Source organism: Pelmatolapia mariae, linkage group LG15, assembly GCF_036321145.2.
Source record: "Pelmatolapia mariae isolate MD_Pm_ZW linkage group LG15, Pm_UMD_F_2, whole genome shotgun sequence".
Taxonomy (NCBI): domain Eukaryota; kingdom Metazoa; phylum Chordata; class Actinopteri; order Cichliformes; family Cichlidae; genus Pelmatolapia; species Pelmatolapia mariae.
This window is the reverse complement of record NC_086240.1, coordinates 38,167,609-38,187,686: the sequence shown is the minus strand read 5'-3', so window position 1 is coordinate 38,187,686 and position 20,078 is coordinate 38,167,609.

Sequence of the window (20,078 nt, the reverse complement as noted above, 5' to 3'; positions counted from 1 at the left end):
ACATGCAGGCCAAGTTGGTGCAGAGTGCTCGTGGTGTCGTCTCCTGTAAGGCTTCCTCAATCAGCAGAGACAGAAGAGGATGCAGGACAGGAGCCAGACACAGATCAAGCTCTTCTGGGTGGGGCAGGCGACAGCCATGTTTGCAAATGTGTTGGTGTATCTGTGTTTGCATGAATACTTTGTACGTGTGAAAACATGCTGAGAGGAGACAAGGGAGTGGAACATGTCAACTTGGCACATCTCTTTCCCCGCACAGTAACCCAAGGCATTCACTTAAGCATTGTATTTAAGTACTTAAGGTACTTTACGGTACTGTACAGTAATTTAATATTCTATATTAGAATATTTTAAAGAGATATATATATATATATATATATCTATATATATATAGATATATATATATAGATATATATATATAGATAGATAGATAGATAGATATATTGTGGTAATGTCGAACTTCATTAAAGGTACTTGTTACCCTGCACTTTGTTCTTCATACCTGTAACACATTTCAAAATTTAGAGCTGACTCTCTAAAGCAGGGGTCTCCAACTCCAGGCCTCGAGGGCCAGTGTCCTGCAGGTGTTAGATGTGTCCGTGGTCCAACACAGCTGATTCAAATGGCTAAATGACCTCCTCAACATGTCCTGAAGTTCTCCAGAGGCCTGGTAACGAACTAATCATGTGACTCAGGTGTGTTGACCCACGGTTATATCTAAAACCTGCAGGACACCGGCCCTCGAGGCCTGGAGTTGGAGACCCCTGCTCTAAAGTAAAGAGGGAAGGAAATACTTGTTTTTACTCCAAGTTAATGTAAGTTTTACTTCCTCTTTTAAAACATGCATTTTCTAAGTAACCAACCATTTTTAATGCATTGGCAGTCATCTACAAAAAACTATTTTTAAACTGTTACTTTCACCAGGTGACTGTGCTCATTGAAGTCCATGAAACGAAATCTTGTTCCTGTTCTGTGACACTTTATTCAACACTTCCTTATTTTGCTGTCTTACTTCCTGAGTTTCGAGATGATTCTGTAACTCGAACCTTTTATGAATTTAATTTTTTTCCTCTCATGCATATTTTATAAGCCTTTTAGTGCTGATGTAATTTAGAAATGTGTTTTAATATACAGTGGCATGGGGAAAATGTGAAGAATGCTGCACAGTGTTTGTCAATTAGTCTTACTTTTATCAGTAGGTAAGTACTCTTTTAATTCAGAATTTGGATTAAAAGAATACTTTTACAGAGTTGCAGGGATAATTCATATAACCAAAGGATGGGATTTAGTCATTTGTATCTGAAAATATAATGATAATATATCTGCTAACCCCAGCATGCCTTCAGAAAAATGAATCAATTTAACGTAATGGTGTTTTGCACAGACACGTGTTCCTGCTAATTGTGTAACATGTAAATAAAGCAGTGCATTAGACTCCACCAGTGCTACCGCTTGTCACTGATGGTGTTCATGAGTTTTAATGGGCATCATTTCTAAACAAAGCCAAGGGGCTGTCACAGGTAGGCAAGAAATAGATCCAAATGCAGGATTCCCAGGCAGACTGGCTAAACTGGAAACCAGTCAAATACAGAAGTCCATGACTAAAGAGCAAAATTCATGAATACAAACAGACTGGGAAATCCAAAACAGCTGTTTTGCACATACAAAAGAGATAAATAGATACAAGACAAAGTACAAAGATATGCACAGACATACTGAGGACTAATCGGGGAGATTGGACAGACCATGGTAACAAGACACAGCTAATCAAGGTAAATGAGAGGATGTAAAACTGATAACACACACTAGAGAGACAACTATCAAAATAAAACAGAGTAACTACCAGGGTAGAGAGGTGGAGGGTGTCTTAGGTGGTCTCAGGATCACATTTTTTGTTTTGTTATTTTTGACAATGTGGCTTTATTGTTGACGTTATTGAACAATAACCACAAATTTATATTAGTGTGGTTAACGGTTAAGTATGAAGCAGCTGGGATGAGATTTACCATCTCAAAGTGAAAGGCTCTGGTTTTCTGGTGCTTTGTGGCTGCTGTACCAGTCTGTTGCAGTCAAACCTGAGTGAGAAGATGAAAACAACCAGTATAATGGTTGTTTTGTGTCCCTGCTCTCACATATGGCCAATAACTGTGGGTGCAATAAGAGTATGGCCACAGGAGATGCGTTTTTTCCTCTGAAGGATGAGAGTAGTGACTCTCTAACTTTCATCATTACATTTTTTTTTTAAAGTGCACATTAAAAACAAAAGATTCACCCTTTGTAGAGTAGTTATGATGGGGGAACTTTTTGTAGGGTATCTGAGGGGTTTGCAGTTACGACATACCTGTGGCAAAGATAAAACACAGAACTATAAATCCACAATGAGGATGCAACTTATCTACACATTAGTCAGAATGAGCTTTACATTTGCGGTGCCTTTTTGGCCTTTTTTTAAAATAAAACTTAATTTAAAAAATAAATAAATAAATAAATGCTTAATGTTTTAAGAATATTACTAATTAGCCCAATCTGAAAGCCAGATATAACAGAATTAAGGCAGTTTGTTCTACTGCTGCTGCGTGTTTTGAAGTCACTGTGGATAAGACTGTCAGCTTAGAGTTTTAAAGTAAACAGAGGGGGTCAGTGTTTACAGCTCGTTCACACTTCCCTCGTGGCTGTTTTCCAGGAATCTCTGTTCCCTGTTTCTGCATTTGTGCAAATAGCTCCAAATGAGTTCTTTGCAATAATCCTTAAAACCAGTTAATAATCTCTCAACAGTAATTGTCTTATCTTGTCACATAATGTGAGTAGAAGTTTACTTTTTTGTTATTTCCTTTTTGCTTTGGGTTTTTTTTTTTTTGTTTGTTTGGTTTTTTTGAATGTTCAGATTCTGAAGAGTACCGCGTCACCTCCAACTGACATTGCAGTCCTCAGTCGGTGTGACCCTCCTGGGGCTGTGAGGTCAAAGCACACAAAAACATGCTTGATGATGCTTGATTCATTATCTACACTTGGTACAGTGATGTGCAAGAGATGATGAATGAGGAGTAATAACGAGAGAGAGAAAGAAAGGTGGCAGATATCAGGATAGAGGAAGTTACAGAAACACACACACACACAAAACCTCTCTTCTGGTTCCTGTTTACAGTGTCATGATATCTATTTTCGTCCACTGGTGCGAAGCAGTGCCTTCAACAATAGTGTAAAGACCTGCCGTTTAGACTGAAAACACACAAGACGGTCACACATGTTCTTATCCGTTTTCCTGTTTGTTAGCTCCGAGACTCATTTAATATGTCCACAAACTTGCTTCCTCATTCAGGCATTCGTTCATCAAGTGTATTGTTTCAGACAAAGACACAGCACTTTACAGAGTTTCCCCAAAATTAGTGCGTTAACTTTCTTTCTAGTCGTTAAAGATTTAAGCTCTCTCCTGAAATCTCAAGTAAATGAATAAATTCCTGCTGTCTTTGAGCTTTAATTCTATCTTCCCAATAAAAATATTCTGTCCAGTTTTACATTATATGCTACAGCACTTCTGATACCTTACTGCACCAGCAGAGGACCGTTTGATAAAATGCAAATCTACTCAGTATCTGTGCATGGATTGGCAGAGGTTGTGTGTTTTCCCTTTCTTTTGTGACAAGCTTTGAAAAAACAGAAGAAAAGGGAAAAAATGTCCTCACTCTATATTTGGAGGCAGGTCAAAGGTTACGCTGAAGAGTGCAGGTCACTAAATCAAGGAAAACATTTCAGTGCAGTGTTCTGTTCTGGCCCCACTGCCATCCGCCATGACGCTTGTTTATCCATCTCACTTCCTGTCCGTGCATGCTGGAGAGTGTGTGTGCGTGTGTGTGTGTGAATCTTTATATGTTTGTGAGCACATTGCTCTGTCTCAGTCCGCCTCTCTATTTGCTTTTAATGTTCCCGTCGTTCTCGGGCTCTCACAAGCACACAGACACTCATTCCAGCACATAAATCACAGCAGTGAAAGTGTCGGTTCAGAGCCGGGAGGCTGCGGTGTTCTAACGTCTCTATTGCATGAAGGGAAGAACTGAGGGGACAAACAATCAGGTACAAAAGGGAAACAAGCACACAGAACATAAACATACACTAGCACAAATTAAGTCACAAATACTAAGTTGAGATCACCCGATAAAGATGTAGAACACACAGGTAGGCACACATGCAGTTTAAAGTGTATGCTATTATATTGGTAAGTCCATAATTTCTTGGAGAAAAACACTATTTTTGTAATTCCATCTCTGCACACCACCGTTTGAAATGCAGACTTTAATTCAAGGGTTTGTTGGGGTTTTAGGAATTACAGCCACTTGTATACACAGTCCCCCAATTTCATAGACTTGAAAGTCATTGGCCAATTGACTGACTGAAGTATATCTATGGTCAGGTGAGGCCTGTTCCCTTGTTAGTCAAAAGAACAGGATGACAAATTATGGACCTAACTGTATGACCGATGATTTTGGAGCAGGTCGTCAGTAGTTTGATCGCTGGATGATGCAAAATAGTGTGAGGGTGTGCATGAATGTTAGACAAGGCGTAGAAAACAGCTCTGGTATGCATATGTGTGTGACTAGGTGAACAAGGCTTGAAGAAAAAGGTGCTCAGTTAGAGCAGATATGTACCAGTGGATACAAGACAGTGCAGGGATTCATAAAACTCGAATTAAGACCATTATAATTTGGTCACTGTAAGTATTTCCATCTATATGTTCGAGCTCTGATTGGCTGTAGGCATTCAGTGTTAGACATTTTTATTAGGAGTCATGACCTGATCAGAAATCATTTTTGTCCTGTCAGTCACGCCAACTAAAATTTCTCCTGAGTGACAGTCCTCGCAGATCCATCCAGCCTTTTTTTCACACAAGGAAATTCTCCATTTTCACTGCCTGAAAGCTCAAATAACAGAATTCCTCGAATATCTCACTTTTGCAGATAATAATGTGACAAATGATGGTTTTCTTATCACCAAAATAAGAAAACTTTTACTTCAGCTGAACTTGGCCATACTGTATCACCTCTGTAAGCTCTGTTTAAACAGTGAACTTATACATAGTGTATAGATCAAAGGACAGAGAAAAGTGTACAGTTATTCACATTTTCACATGGAAGCTGTGGGTGCCAGTGTTTTGAGGCAATCAGCAAATCTGTTGAGTGTTCGTACTAAAAGCATGATTTGCTATAACCTTGGAGAAGCGACAAATCCATCATTTAAACCTCAAAGAAAAGGTTCTGTGGCAGTCGGGTTGTTGCTTTAACACAATGATAACCCTCACACAAATATGCCGTAACTGTCTGCTATGTTCTCTCTCGTAAATCTAGCAATAACCTGCTGGGGCCGGTGCTGTTCGCAAGATTGGATATATTGATTGGTTTGGTGATGTGTCTAAGTCTAAGGGTCCTTGAGCTGAACACCTAGTTGCTCTGGATGTCTTCCATGTTATCTACAACACCAAACACCAACACCAAAAGCTAAAGTGTTAAGGAAAGAAACCACCATCAAGGTCAATTTTTAATTTTCAGAAAACTGAATATTGGAATTAAAATACCAAACAGCTGAAATTAGGAGGTTGATGGAGCAGACTAGAAAGCATATCTGTGTTTCACTTACTATTTGTGTATATTTAAAGACCAAAACATCTTTCTTAGCATCAGGAAAACCTCACAGTTTGTGTTGAAATCCATGCTTTTTTATCCAATTTCTACTGTGGCTAAAGATGACGACAGCGGTGCCATTTGTACTTGTACTTTCTGACAGTCTCATTCAAATGGCCACCAGAGGTCACTTTCCTTTAAAACGTATCTGTCATAACTCATGAAAACCGCGTGTACAAACTATTTAGTCATTTTTTTTGTGAGGGGACAGTTTCTACTTTTGAAGATAAATTATCCCCACTTCCCCTTTCGTGTCGTGGAAGAAGAGGGAGACGCTGATGAAGAAATCACTGACCGCACTACGCTCTGCCAAACCTAAACCCAAACCCTCGCCCCCTCTTTCTCTTCTCACACAGCAGCCAAAAAGGCAGAAGCTCAGAGGCTGTCTGCTCGCTGCTTCAGAAGCACTGTTGCTATCTATTTTTAACCATGCTGCTTATGTACTGGGCAGAGTCAGCTTCGTGTGTTTTTAGTACTGAGCTTGACTTTTGCAACACAACACTTTAAACCCGTGTTTCCCACTCTGCCACTGAAATAAGAGAGCCTCTGCTGGGCCTCTGCTTAACGCCAATGAGCCCACCTCAGGCCCTTGATCATTATTTTACACCAGTGCTGGATATACACACAGAGTTTCGGTTTGTTTGTTTTGTCAGAAACATACAGTACTTGCACTTACACGTGCATGTCATGTCTTTGTCGTTTCATGCTTTAGACCATGAAGTGTTTATTAACGTTATGATAAATGGTCCGCAGCCATATTCAGAAGTGAAAAAAACAAACATTCATTCTCAGGGGAGGGGGCTGAATCTCACATTAGCATGTGGCTTTTTCACGTTCTCATGTACACTGCTGCTGCAGCTGTTTTTAATTGTGTTGCTGCATATGCAACACTTGATATAGATGGGGTTTCTGACCTACTTTCACCTTCTGTATTGCATTATATCTATCGTCTCTGGCTCCCTCTCAGGTTAGATACAGAGAGAATTGGCCAGGCAGAATACAGGGAATTTGCCAAATGACTGTAGATAATGATTAAGGATGTTCCTTGAAACCTTATCAAAGTTAAGCGTGTTGGTGTTATTCGACTGTGCTCTTTTGCTTGTCAGCAGATGTGTAAAGCAGTAATGGATGGGTAATGTCTATAGTACAATCTGATTCTGTGTGTCTGGTACATCACAGCACTCTAAATGAGAGCATTGGTTATGGAGTCTGTTTTTATCTTTTAATTGACTTTTCAAACTCAGTTGTTCCTCATATGTTGGGGTTTTTTTTTTTTTTCAATTTGGTTGTTAATTATAGTACTCTCCATCAGCAGGCTAGCATCAGATACAAAGGCAACATTTGAAATGCTAAGTCATTAGCTAAACCTGGCAACTATTGAGACCTGTGCCAGGCAATAAATGGTGGGGGTTTTATGCCTGTTACATTGGCATTGTAGTTTGGGAACGATACTTCAAGCTGAGATCAGATGGCTTATATTTAGGGGAGCAATATGCGGACCAGTGAAGGGTCAAACTGTTGGCAAGAATCCGAACAGCCAACATGCCGACGCTGCCTTCAACTCCCTTTGTTCGCTTTGAATGAATAACATTTCTAAATTGCAAGCACCACATCAACTGCTATGCCAGCCAAGTCCTGACTAGGGATGGGTTCCGGTATCCGGTGCCATTATGGCACTGGTTCTGACATAAACGGTAGTAACCAGACCGAAAAGCAGCGCACATTTCGGTGCTTTATTTCGGTGCTTTTTTATTCCTGGGATGTCATACACTTTGGATTCTAGCCAATCATTTTACCTTTCCAAGGATAGTAGGCGGGCCCAGGTACGTACGTTCTTTTAGAGCAGAGCTACAGATTAAAAATGCCCAAGGCAAAGCGGTCAAAAGTCTGGCTGTACTTCACAGCAAAAGATGCAAACTCAGCAGCCTGCAACAAGTGCTTTAAGGTGATACTGTGCAAAGGAGGTAACACCTCGAATCTGATGAAACACCTGGCGACGCATAGCGTTTTTTTAAAAGCTGAGAAATGCACCGTATTTGATAGCTTGCTGCAAGACCTCACACCGAGCACATCTACTGCGGGTGTGGTGCCTGTTATCGGACCCGGAGTTAGCAACATCCCCCAAGAACCCAGAGAGGAGAGTCCTGGCCCCTAGCCCTGCCAGTGTAGCAGAAATGATGACGGATGATGATGGCAGCAGCAGCCGTTCTTCTCTGTGTGAGTAGCTTAATGTTGTTCGTGTGTAATTTACGTTGAGTAGGCTAACCACGTTATTAAATTAATGCACGTAAGGTGAACTAGCAAACACCGTCGTAGTTACATGCGGCTGTCTTCTTGTTTGATGGCAGCTACTCCCTTCACCCTGGCCAAAAAGGCTAAAATGACCAAAGAAAAAGTGGAAAACAGGTTTTTCGACAAAGTTTGTGTTTTTTCCATTGTTTAAGCACTGCTTCCAGCCAAGAGTGATACCATATATGCCCTATAGCCACAGAAAAGGCTAACATTATTATCTTTTTACAAAAAACAGCTAAACATGAGAGGTTTTTGGACAAAGTTTGTGTTCTCCATTCTTTAAGCACCGGTTCGAGCACCGTTTAAGCACCGGCACCGTTTCAAAAGTACCGGTTTGACACCGGTATCGGATAAAACCTAAATGATACCCATCCCTAGTCCTGACTTCCCTGCTTACCTCTTGCGTTCTCACCACCTTCAGTTTCTGTTGTACCTTTTGTTCTCTTTTGTTCTCCCTTCAAAAATATATCTCATTTATTTGATCTTTCATCTTTCTTTCTCCCAGGCAACTGGAGGAAAGCCAAATTCTTCTGAGAGGCCAGATATGAGTTACTTTGCATTCCAGTCTGTTTTGAGGTGGACAGGCGGGTGGAGGCACGTGACTCTTCTGCAGACAGATCGCAACAAGATTTGAGAAAAATTCAGCGTGATCCAGAAAAATATCTAAAGATCCCAGTGGGAATTTTTTGAAAAACACCAGAAATAAGCAAAAATAGGACAGAGTGGGGGCTGTATTAACCCCGCCCCTCTTATTTTGGCCTGGAATAGGACGGGTAAGACGTGTCCCGGGGTGACCTATGAACAATAACAAACTTACTCTAATATTTGGTGCTATATATATAATTATATATATAAACATACATGCATAAACTAGGTCTCATAGCATGCAACAGTAAAATTCTGTCTTTTTTACTATCTTGTTTTACACAAAGACGAGCACCAAAAACTGCACTGTGGCATACTTTCACATGTACCCACACACACACAGAGAACTACAATCCTATTTAATCACAAGAATCCTGACTGGGAGCATTCCTGTCACATGCAGTTAGCACCATTTGCTTATTAGAGCAAACAATGGTACCTGTCAATTTCATTTTCACGAGCTCAGAGATTACAGAGCGATGTGCTTATCCTCTCTATCCAGTTCAGCGCACCGCAGTTTCTCTGCTTTCCCACGTCTAAAGTCTGCTGTATGTGAGTTAAGCAAACTGGTTGTCTGACGTTCTGCTGATCTTTCCCACTGAGCGCTGCTGCTACATAAACTTGTCTCTGAAACAACAAAAGCGGTTGTATGTAATCCATCCGCAGAGGACAGTTCTTGTTATTGTTCAGTGGCACTTTGCTGAGGCGGATGGCTTCTCTTAGCGGCGTCACAACAGGGGGCACTTACTCACATTCATTTATTATTGCTAAGCTATCACAGAGGAGCCTCCATTCTGACCAGCTTTTATAACCCGCTCTACCTGAAAGTCTGCAGGTTTTTTTTGCCATTACTAAATATACGCTGACTCAGCTTTGCAAACTCAGTGATCTCACTTGTGAAATGATTAATGACACATAAATGCACAGTATGCTTACGTAAATGAAAAGTTATGTGTAATGTGATTTTAAAACAGTTTGAATAGTTAGTGCAGTTTGCACAAGCACTGTTTTGAAACTAAAGACACAAATATAAACCCAAAACAAACCGCTTAAAGTGTGCTATATATTGTATTTGCATGTCAAGGTGTATCTACGAATATTAATCTGCTGTATATGTAGATCGCCGCTGCAGGGCTGGATTAGAGGGTGCTTACAGCTGTTTCTGTGGAATTTATGCACCTGCATTGTGTTTGCGTGCTTTTGTTTATTTTCAAAAAGCATTTGCATATGTGTGGAGAAAAGGATTGTATGAGCTTGTTTGTGCAGCATCTCAAATTCTTTGTGTGTGTGTGTGTGCATTTCCAGGTGGAGGAAGGAGGGGGCAATTTGCAGCAGGAGACCAGAGAAAGAAATGAAGGAAACGGGAAGGAAATGACGAAGGCGTGCTCTCTGAAACAGCTAAGCTGCCACTCTCTCTTTATCATCCTGTATGGAAACCTGGAAAAACACACAAACACATACGGTGTTGTTGTTGACTGCCATACAAAACACAGGATCTCAGGCACAGGATGATAAACAAAGAACATGGAGAGCAAATAGAATTGAAGAGGACACAATCAGAGAGACAACAGGAAAAAAAGGCAGACTGTTGTGCCGATGGATTACAAGTGGGGAAAAAAAAGAGTCACAAAGAAATGGCAAAACAAAGAAGGAAGGTAAACACCAGAAGTGGTAAATAACTGTTTTTGATACTTGTATTTTCTACGCACAAAACCCACAGCAGCTGATCACTTCAATAATTTCTTCTTTCTTTTATTCAGAACTCATTTTGTCAAAGTCTGCATCTCATTTTTCAAACAGCTGTCACCTCCTTCTGCAAGTAAGCTCTTGAGCATCAAGAAATTGCCGAATGGGAAGTTATGCACACACACACAGAAAAAGAAAAGAATATTGCACATTTTATAGCTGATCACATGCCAAGGAAAGCATTTCTGCGCATTCACTTAGGCAACTGTAGGAAGCCAGTTATTCCACACTGATAACCCGGAGGGCAGGAATGGCGACATAAATATGGCTGTCGCCGTCACAACACGACAGGCCGGGATCAAACAGCACCCAGAGATGTTTCCTATTGTTTGCCCGAACAGGCCTGTAGCGCGAGATCAACAGTTAGAATTTCTCGTTGACCTTCGTGATCGAGAGAAGGATGATTCATCTGCAGAAGCCGACACAAAAACAAGACAGGAATGCCACAGGAAGGGCAAAGGTCACTGCAAGAATGCCACTGGCTTGTTTGTTATCATACTTTTGCATAAATGTGCTTTACACAACGTTTCTTAAGCAAACACACACACTTGATGGTTTCTGAAATTGGAATAATCTCATTACTTTGTATGTGTTTAAGGTGTGTTAGATCCTGTACATAAAATGTTGAAATGTTACCCAAGGGTTTGTAAAGCCTTTCAGCTTAATGAGTGCTTTAATGTACTTAGCAGGAGTGTAAAGTGCTGAGCTATCAGCAAGTGCTAGCAAGCTTGGTTAGCAAGGAGCATTCACAGAATAGGCTATATGTATGCACACACTCCCCAGATGGACTGCTAGTGCAGTTAACCAAACAGCAGTTGCATTATGCGTAGCTGCATTCAGTGTACTCCAAACTAAATATGCACCTGGACCTCAAACAGAGCAGCGACGTCCAGTTCCTGATGCCACTCAGTAGCCATGCAAAGTTTAAACTATAAAAATGTGAACGGGTGACTCAACGGAGACTGACTTGTCTTTCTAGCCAGCTTTAAGTCACCTGCATTTTTTTCCCGGCTTGCTGGTCTGGTTTGCATGTTTGTATCCTTCAGTCAGGCTGTGTTTTTGTCCTAGGACACAATTATCCTTTTAATCTGCATCTGGGTGTGGCACCAGCTAAACATAGTACATTTTATTCTGTGCTATAATAGCAGTACATTTTCTGCCACGTGAATTTTTTGGCACGCAATAAAAGCCTTTGAATGATAAACTGTAGAGAACGACAAGCATTTTAAATGAGCCCACAGATAAATTGACACCCTATAATGGTATGCGCTGGTTGTCTAATAGTTTTAAACTGAAAATCTGCTCTCTTCTACCAGTTAATAAAAGACAAAGTTCAACCTTTTCAGAAAAAAAACTTGCTGGTCTAAGCACACAATGTGAGGTTGCTCTTTCACATGAAAAATCCCCTGATGAAGAGGAAGTGATGGAGTTTTGTGTTCTTGGCAGCTACAACAGGTGATAAAATGAAGAAAAAACATATTCACAGGATGATGAATTACAACCCTGGCTGCCCTTCAGTGTTTCAACAGTAATACTGAAACTGTAGTTATAAAATACCGTAACATTTGTGTTTACTGGCAACATACCCAAGTGAAAGCTCACATTCACGTACTGTGGCTTTAAAGTTTACCTTCAGGCTGGCCAAGCCAAGTGACAAACTGGACATAGCAACAGGCAAGGGCACTGTGCATTTCCTAGACTGTGTGTGGCTCGTGAGACCTGACGACATGCTAATTCCATGGAGACAGCGTTGTAGGGAGGGGGTGGTGAGATTACCGTCTAGCCATGGAAGTCCAGAAAGGTTGCTCTGCTGTTTCCTGCAGCTCATGGTCTGTCTTAAGAGGTTTTAAGAGGCTTGGAAGAGATGAGCTGCCATCTGGCTAAATCTTGAACGGCTAACCACACATGGTTGGTTAGGAATATGTTGACACTGCTGGTGTGCCATGATGCAGCAAAGGACTGCTGCTGACTCAAAACAAGGTTTCTTTTACCTGCTAGAAGAATGAGTAGCAATGGAGTCTTCTGAACTAGAATCTAAACAATATATAAAATGTATGAGTTCATATGATGGCTCTTTATTTTTGTTTCCTTCCTATTTATAATAAAAGCTGTGCAAAAAAATAAAACCAGCTATAAGTACATAGGTAAGCACATTGGTGTTTTGATGTTGGTAGAGAGCAATAAGCATACATAATCTCCCAAAGCTGTTAGTTTTAGTAGAGATCTCGAGACTTCAAATACCATACCATATGATTCACATGGATTTCATACACATTTAGTCACTTCCATTTAATGGCATCTCTTATCCGATGGATCTGGGCATTATTTGTCAGCCTGAAAGAGACTGGAGGGACTGGTGGGACAGATGGTTTCAAACTATGCCAGAAAATGCCCCCCACAGCTCAGCATAGCTACTACATCCCCTCGCTGTAGGGGTCATGTACACAGTATGAGTTATTTGTAACAAGTAGTCCCTGGAAAGCAGTGCTAATGGGTGTATCCGTGTGATATGAACCACATAATCTGACATCACTCTTTTCTAATGAGCTTTTAATTATGAAAAATAAATAGAAAAGTTAAATTAGTTGTAGTTGACATTACATTGAAGAAATGATAATAAGTGCCTTTCCTATCAATAGAAACTGTGAACCACAAACAGGGAATTTTACTGACAGCGCTGCCAGGTTGCATCATCAGGTTTGTAGGGTTGTGGCTGTTTACAGTTTCACATGCCGCATCACTGTCAAGCATGGTCCAAGCCCTGCAGGGAGAGAGAAAGTGAAGGCACGCAGCCTTCACCCTACCAGTCTGCTCACATCTCTCAAAGAACTACACAGTTTGCAAACACTTCATTTTGTCTTTGCTAAGCTGTTTATTCTGGTTAACAGGTGAAATGATAATATTACTAGGAAAGCTACACCCACACTCTCAGTCAATTTCCTGCCACCAAGGAAAGCAGACTATGAGTCAATTACAGCAATGACTGCTTTTCTGATGGCTCGATATGTGAAGTCCAAAATCCATGTGACATTCTGACATCAGCCTTTACAAACCAGCACAGCACAGTTTACAATACCACCTGACCGTTTTGTGTATTTCAGTGCAATTATAAGCCAGGCCTGGGCAATTAATTTTCTCAAGACGCTCAAAGAGAAACTGGGACTATTTTGGAGAGCTCAACTTAATGATGTGGCCCTCTACACTAGTCCCAGTTTCTCATGTGACTGGTTTCTAGTCAAAGTGACAACAGATACTCATTGCTGGAGTTTCTGTGAACAAAAGACTCAGTTTTCTGCACTTCCTTCTTGCAGACACATGGTTTGGGCAGTGTGCCCACAGCAGAGATACTTAATGCCGCTCTCTTCATGAGGTATCTTCTGACCTCTTGATCATGGGAATGGGGTGAAGAGGTTAGTGATTACAAACTGACTTAACCCCATAAACTTGTGGCATCAAACTGATGCATGTAGGTGAAAGGCAGTTACTTGGAACATGCTTGTGAGCAAGGTGTTCCTTCCCCCGGTCCCAAGATTGATACTAATGATGACAATTTACTATATAATGTCAAAAAGTGAAAGTGTTTCTAATATTTTATAAATTGAGTATGCATATATTACCCCTATGCATCAGGTCGTTTATTTATGACACCTTTACCTTGACAGACAATAAACCCATTAGACCTGTGAGCACGCCCAGGCTGTGTATTGATCAGCTTTGGGCTGTCTATAGGATCCTTTTGGATGTCAAATGAAGAGGCAATGATCCCATCTGACAGCGCTTGCCTGTCGATACCTGGTGGCAGCATGCCTTAACACAGTGCACTGCAAAGAATTGATCTAAACACAGAGCTCAGGATCTATTAGTGGTGATGGGTATTTACAGATCACATGTAATCAGTTTTGAATGATCAGATTACAAAACATGAGTAACTATACGGGCTAACCATGACATTGAAACTACCTGCCTGTTGCCACTGTACTTTTAAAACAGCTCTAATCCTTCACACAGGACCACAGGTGTGTCCTGTGGTATCATGAACAAAGATGCTCCAGCAGATCCTTTGGTTCCTCATGGTGGATAGCAGAACTCCATGGATCTGGACAACAATCTGCAACACTGCATTGTAAAAAGATGCTGTTATTGTATTTGTCAGGCGCTTAATCATCAGCGTAACTTTGTGCTGAACATTGGGGGGGTCAAGATCTCTGTCTAAATAAATAAATAAATCTGGGTAAATTCCCAGATGATTAAACATGCAACTATTTTGCTGGTAATACCTGAAATGAGTAAAGAAAATCAACAGCCTATTTATGCAAGATAATTCATAATTTTATTGGGGGGGTTATTTTGGTTGGGTCTGATTATTGGGGGGGTCATGACCCCCCTAACCCCCCTGGAAATTACGCCCCTGGGCTTAATTACCCCAAGATGTGTAACTGGATTTTATTAGCATTAGCAAGAACTAGCTAATTTAATCCGAAGATACTGATATTAGAATAATTTTTTAAACTCAGTGGATTGCATCAATAATTACAAATAAATCCCATGTACTGTTTATTCCGACAGGGAGACTTTTTAGAATCATTTATGTGCAGCTAAAAGAACGAACACCTCAGCACAAAGGGGGCTGGAGCTTTCATTATGAAATGTCAGGTTTTGAGATAACAGGTATTCATAAATATCCAGCTAGGGCTCAAACCTTTACGCTTTGAGGTGAGCGGGAAACATATAAATACATTTATGCACTGCCTTCCACTGATATGGCACTGGTGCCTGAAGAGTTCCTGTCAGCAGATAAAAGCCCCTCGAAAAACTCACAGGTACACGCATCCACACAAAAAAACATGTGCATCCTATGGGACAAAGCCTGAGAACTGATATTTTGGACACTGCACCTGTTTCCTGCTTGGATCTGAAACAGGAAAACTACCCATGTGGATTTCACCATAGTTTCCTCATATTTGGAGAGACCTGAAAAATCATCTGCAGTATCTGGTGAATAAAGTTTTGCAAAACCTACTCACCATCCTCTTTGTTCAGTGAACATAAAAGAAGAGGAAAGCAAGAGTTCAGTGGGGGGGTAGATGTACCTCCATCCACACAAACCACACTGATGTGTATCTCATTAAAACACCCAAAACACTCACAAATCTCATACTGGATTCTGATTTTCTGCTCTGACAGCGCGCCTGTCTGAGGGTCACCCCGTGATTTTTTTTCTCCCTGTCCTCTGTTATTATTCCATTTCCTCCCTGTGAACGGAAAGACCAAAATAACCCTGCTGAAATCTATGGCTCTCCAGGGGCAGAGCCTTTGTGTTGGAGCAAGTGGAAAACAAGAGCAGCGGTGGCTGAATGGGACACTGCGAGATCTAGAGTTTCAAGGCCTCCTGGGGCTCGGTGCATAGATACAGACACGGGTCATTACATGATCAGACTGTATGGAGACCAACTGGGAAGTGTCATGCGAGACACTGAGCATGTACAATTCACAGAGGAAACTGTAAGCTGGAATCTTATCTGAGGCTGAATGACAGGGTGCAGATGAAATAATAGTACCTGCAGCAGTGTATGTGGTGAGCAAAGGATGGAGCGGTTAAGATCGTTTCTCAGAGAAATAAATGAGTCACGCAAAATCTTTTCTCCCGTGCAAACAGTGTTTACCACCAAGTATCCAACTATACAACTGAGATCACCATTCCTACACAGTGTTTCACAAATATGACAACAATACCCACACCAAGATTCCCGCCATCTTCAAATGCCCTTTCTGCCTGCTAGCTGGATTTATTGGACATATCAGCATTTCCACTGTGCCAAAGTATTGGCTTGCAGCCTCTGGTTTGCACTAAACTCTAAGTTCAGTCATTGACTTTAGTCAAAAGAAGATTCTTTCCATTTGTAACGCTGGTATGGGTTTGATTTGGTAATTTGCACATGAATATCTAACAAGTTTAAGCTGGGGAGAAAAGCAGCAAGACCCTGGTACAGAACAGAGCAGCTATTTAAGACTACAATCAAGTCAGACAGCGTGTAAAGGAGGAGCTGCAGTGGACGTGGGTTGCAAAGCAGCTTGCCGAGACAGTAACTGTAGGTAGGCTAAAGGATCTTAAACAGCACAGCTATCAAGTTAATCTCAGATAATAGGATATTTGCATATTTTGCTGAGCATTCAGCTGATGTGGAATGATTTTGAGATCAGCTGTTATCTGCAGCTGGATGAGCTTTAGTGTAAGTGCTTCATCTTGGGCTATATAATCCAAACACACTATAATGCATCCAGGTTCTCAAATATTTATTAAAGCATCTGTCTTTGGCCCTTCTACACCTGAGTCGAAACATAAAGCATTTGTAAATTGGGCAAAGACCAAAAAGTGCTAACTCACTGGGTTAACTTGCATGCATAGACACACACATCTAAACAGCTCCTGGAGGATTGCTATCAGATTCAAACTAATGAGATATGACACTATCATGACAGTAGATTTCTTTCTCTGTTGTTGTCTATCTGTGTCTACCTTTCTAACACACTCACCCATCATCCTGCACATGTCATGGATGCAATTGGACACTGACTCTATCTGACATTGTCTACCTGTAAATACAGCGGTCAAAACACATTATCTTGTCCAAAAACAGACCAACAAAGTTTGCCACAACTCTGCCTCAGTGCCCATTGCACCTAATTTTATGTTGTGCTCATCCTGACCTTCAGTAGTGGTTTCTGTAATTGAAGAGTGTGATAATTATACACCCTTGTACTACAAATAGTAATCTCATGCATCCAGATCCCTGTCTCTTGCCTGCAGTTCTTAGATACAGTCTACATGCAACAGCTAAAAATGAGCTGTGGGCACGACGGCTCATGTTCCTCCCTGCCGCAAAAACTTGAGATGTCGTTCATGTGTTTCCACCAGCAAGCAAAGGTCAGCATGGCTCTGCGCTCTGATTCAACCTGTCTGACGTCTCTCACGCCGCTGGTGTAATCAGATCCAGGCCCACTATCTAACAGCGCTGATGCTTTCCCAGCTCTTCTCATGCATTATAGATGAATGGATTTTGTAGCGTGGTTCAAAATTAAGCCGTGTGGCGGTCTGGCATCGGTGGTGATCTGGTACAGGGATGGCCTGCGGTGCCATTCAAATAGCAGATAATTGGGAAGCTCTGCTCTTCTGTGTGTTTCAATGCAGACCCAAACTGCCAGGTCCATTTATTATTTGTCTGGGAGTAGCTGGGGGTAAAAGTGTAAACATTAAATTATATTATACACGCACTGCATTATCCCAGTAAATTATAGAGTGATCAATTTTGATGAAGGGCTTTCATGTGCTGACTCTACCGCTGCAGAGAGCAATACATGTCATGTACCCACTGAACCCTGTGAGTCACTTCTGGATACAGTGCTGGAAAACAACTTTAGTCAGATATTCGGAAGTTTTGTGCTACTTTGTGGTTCTGCTGTCAGAAATAATGATGTACTTTTCACTGCGCTACATGGCATTGCATTTACTTTATGCACAAAACTAAATCTGGGTTTATAAAATAAGATTAAACCACCTAACAATGCATAGTATAGCTACGAATAGCCCCACAGCTTCACATTAGTGATAATAATTGTATAAACTGTGTATAATTTACAGTAATATAACACATGTAAAGTTCCCTCTTGTGGGATGCATTCTTGTCTTTTATACTAAAAACCATCTGTTAATTGTTTCATACTTTTACTCAAATTATACTCTGATGCAGACTTGCAAAAAAACTGATATTATAATGAGGAAATCTGATTTCACTTGAGTAAATAAGATGAATACTTCAGACAATAAATTGTTGATAAGTCTATTATTCAAACAGTTGATTGACAAAAAACTATTTAGATTATTGGAACGATTTAAATTATAATGACCTTGTATTTCTAATAATTTAACTTTCTTTGTTTTGTGTGATAATAAATGGGATGTTTTTCTATTTTGTACCATTCACCATTCAAATCAAACAATTTGATTACTTTTGGGGTATTTTTAACTAATATTCCAGTATCCTATTACACTTACTGAGATAATGATTGCAGGCTGCAGCCTTAAAAAGGCTCTTTGTTTTTGGTAATTTTGGTTGCAGATATGAGTGGTTAACACTGTTCCCCAACAGAGAGTTTGGGGATTGACTGCAGGCAGGCTGTATGTATGCAGAGTTTGCATGTTCTCTATCTGCTTGTGCTGGTTTCCTCTGAGAATCCTGCTTCCCCCACTATCAAAGGGCATGTCAGGTTCATGCTGCTTATCTTGAGGACACCCAGGATTCAAGAGAGGTGCTCTATCTCTACTTTCTGATTAGAAGGCAGCTAATTTCGGCTGCTCTGTTATTCACACAGGGTCAACGCAGCAGGTAGCTCTACACATTTGATTTGTTCAAAATTTGTTTTATCCCTGGTGCATTCCCAAAGAGATTTATATCTCCTCCCGGGCTCAAACCAGGGATCTTTTCCTTGTTAGGCAAATGTGTTAACCTCCCCGCTATTAATTCTTGGTTAAACAAAAATAAATCAGTGAATTCAGATAGTTATGTCAAACTGTCTTTAACTGCCTGAGACATAGTAATGACATTTCAATTATTATAATCGTCTGTCCAAAAAAGAACATCAGTCCATGCGTCCATTTTCTTCTGTTTATTGAGTTCACAATCACAGCAGGGGGGTGGAGCTTATCACAGCTGCAATAGTGTGAGAAGCAGGTTACACTCTGAGCAGGTCACCAGGCTGTTGCAGGGTGAATATAATATCAATAATTACTTTATTGGTATAGAAGTTTTCAAAACACAGAGTTGCAAAGTGCTTCACTGTTATAATAAAATCTGCACATTACAATATACATGTTTGCATATTGTAACGTGTGAAAAGAACAGCAGCCATTAATCTACTGAGACCCTGCATCCTCATATGTGGACATCACATTTACTCTCAGCATCTCATAATAACGATAATAATAATAGTTGGTAGGTCAAACACCTGAGTGCTTGTTCAAAGGAAAAACGTGGCAAGTGAACATGAAGAAGACTTTTTTGTTAGCTCTCCTCTAAACAATCAGAAGCTCAGCTTTCTCCCTTGGCAGTGTGAAACGTGTCCTACAACCTCTTGCTGTGAACAAAGACTCTCAAGCCTTTAATTGTGCGGAAGGGCTGGCTTCACGAGTGGCTGATTTCCAGGTAACCTGGGAGATTCGGGGAGCACAACTGCTATAAGAGAGATGGAACACAAGAATGGTTGTGTGAGAATGTAGGTCAGAGAGAAACATCCAGACATCCATAAGCAGACTAAGCAGCTGCAAATGGCAGGAGCGTCAGACAAATGGCCTTTTGCTCCGTCTCGTGTGTTTCTGTGGTCACAACGCTGCCTCTTCTCTAATTACATGACGCTGGGCACATGATGTCATTGTGTCTTTGCAGAGTAACAGGTGATTTCCATGAGAGTGCAGCTGGTGCAAGCAGCCCATCAGATTGGATGAGGAAGAGAAACTAACTATATGGGTTTCTGTACTCTGTTCCTATTTCACCGTTTCACAGACCACAAATAAAGCACCCACAGTCTCAATTTAGTGTGTGTGTGTATTTGTGTCCCCTGAAAGCACATCAATTTATAATGAGACACTGGAAAGCTTGTTTTATGACTCACCAACCACTGACAGAAATACATGAAGCTGTTCTCTCTAGATTTCTTCCTTTATTTGTTTTT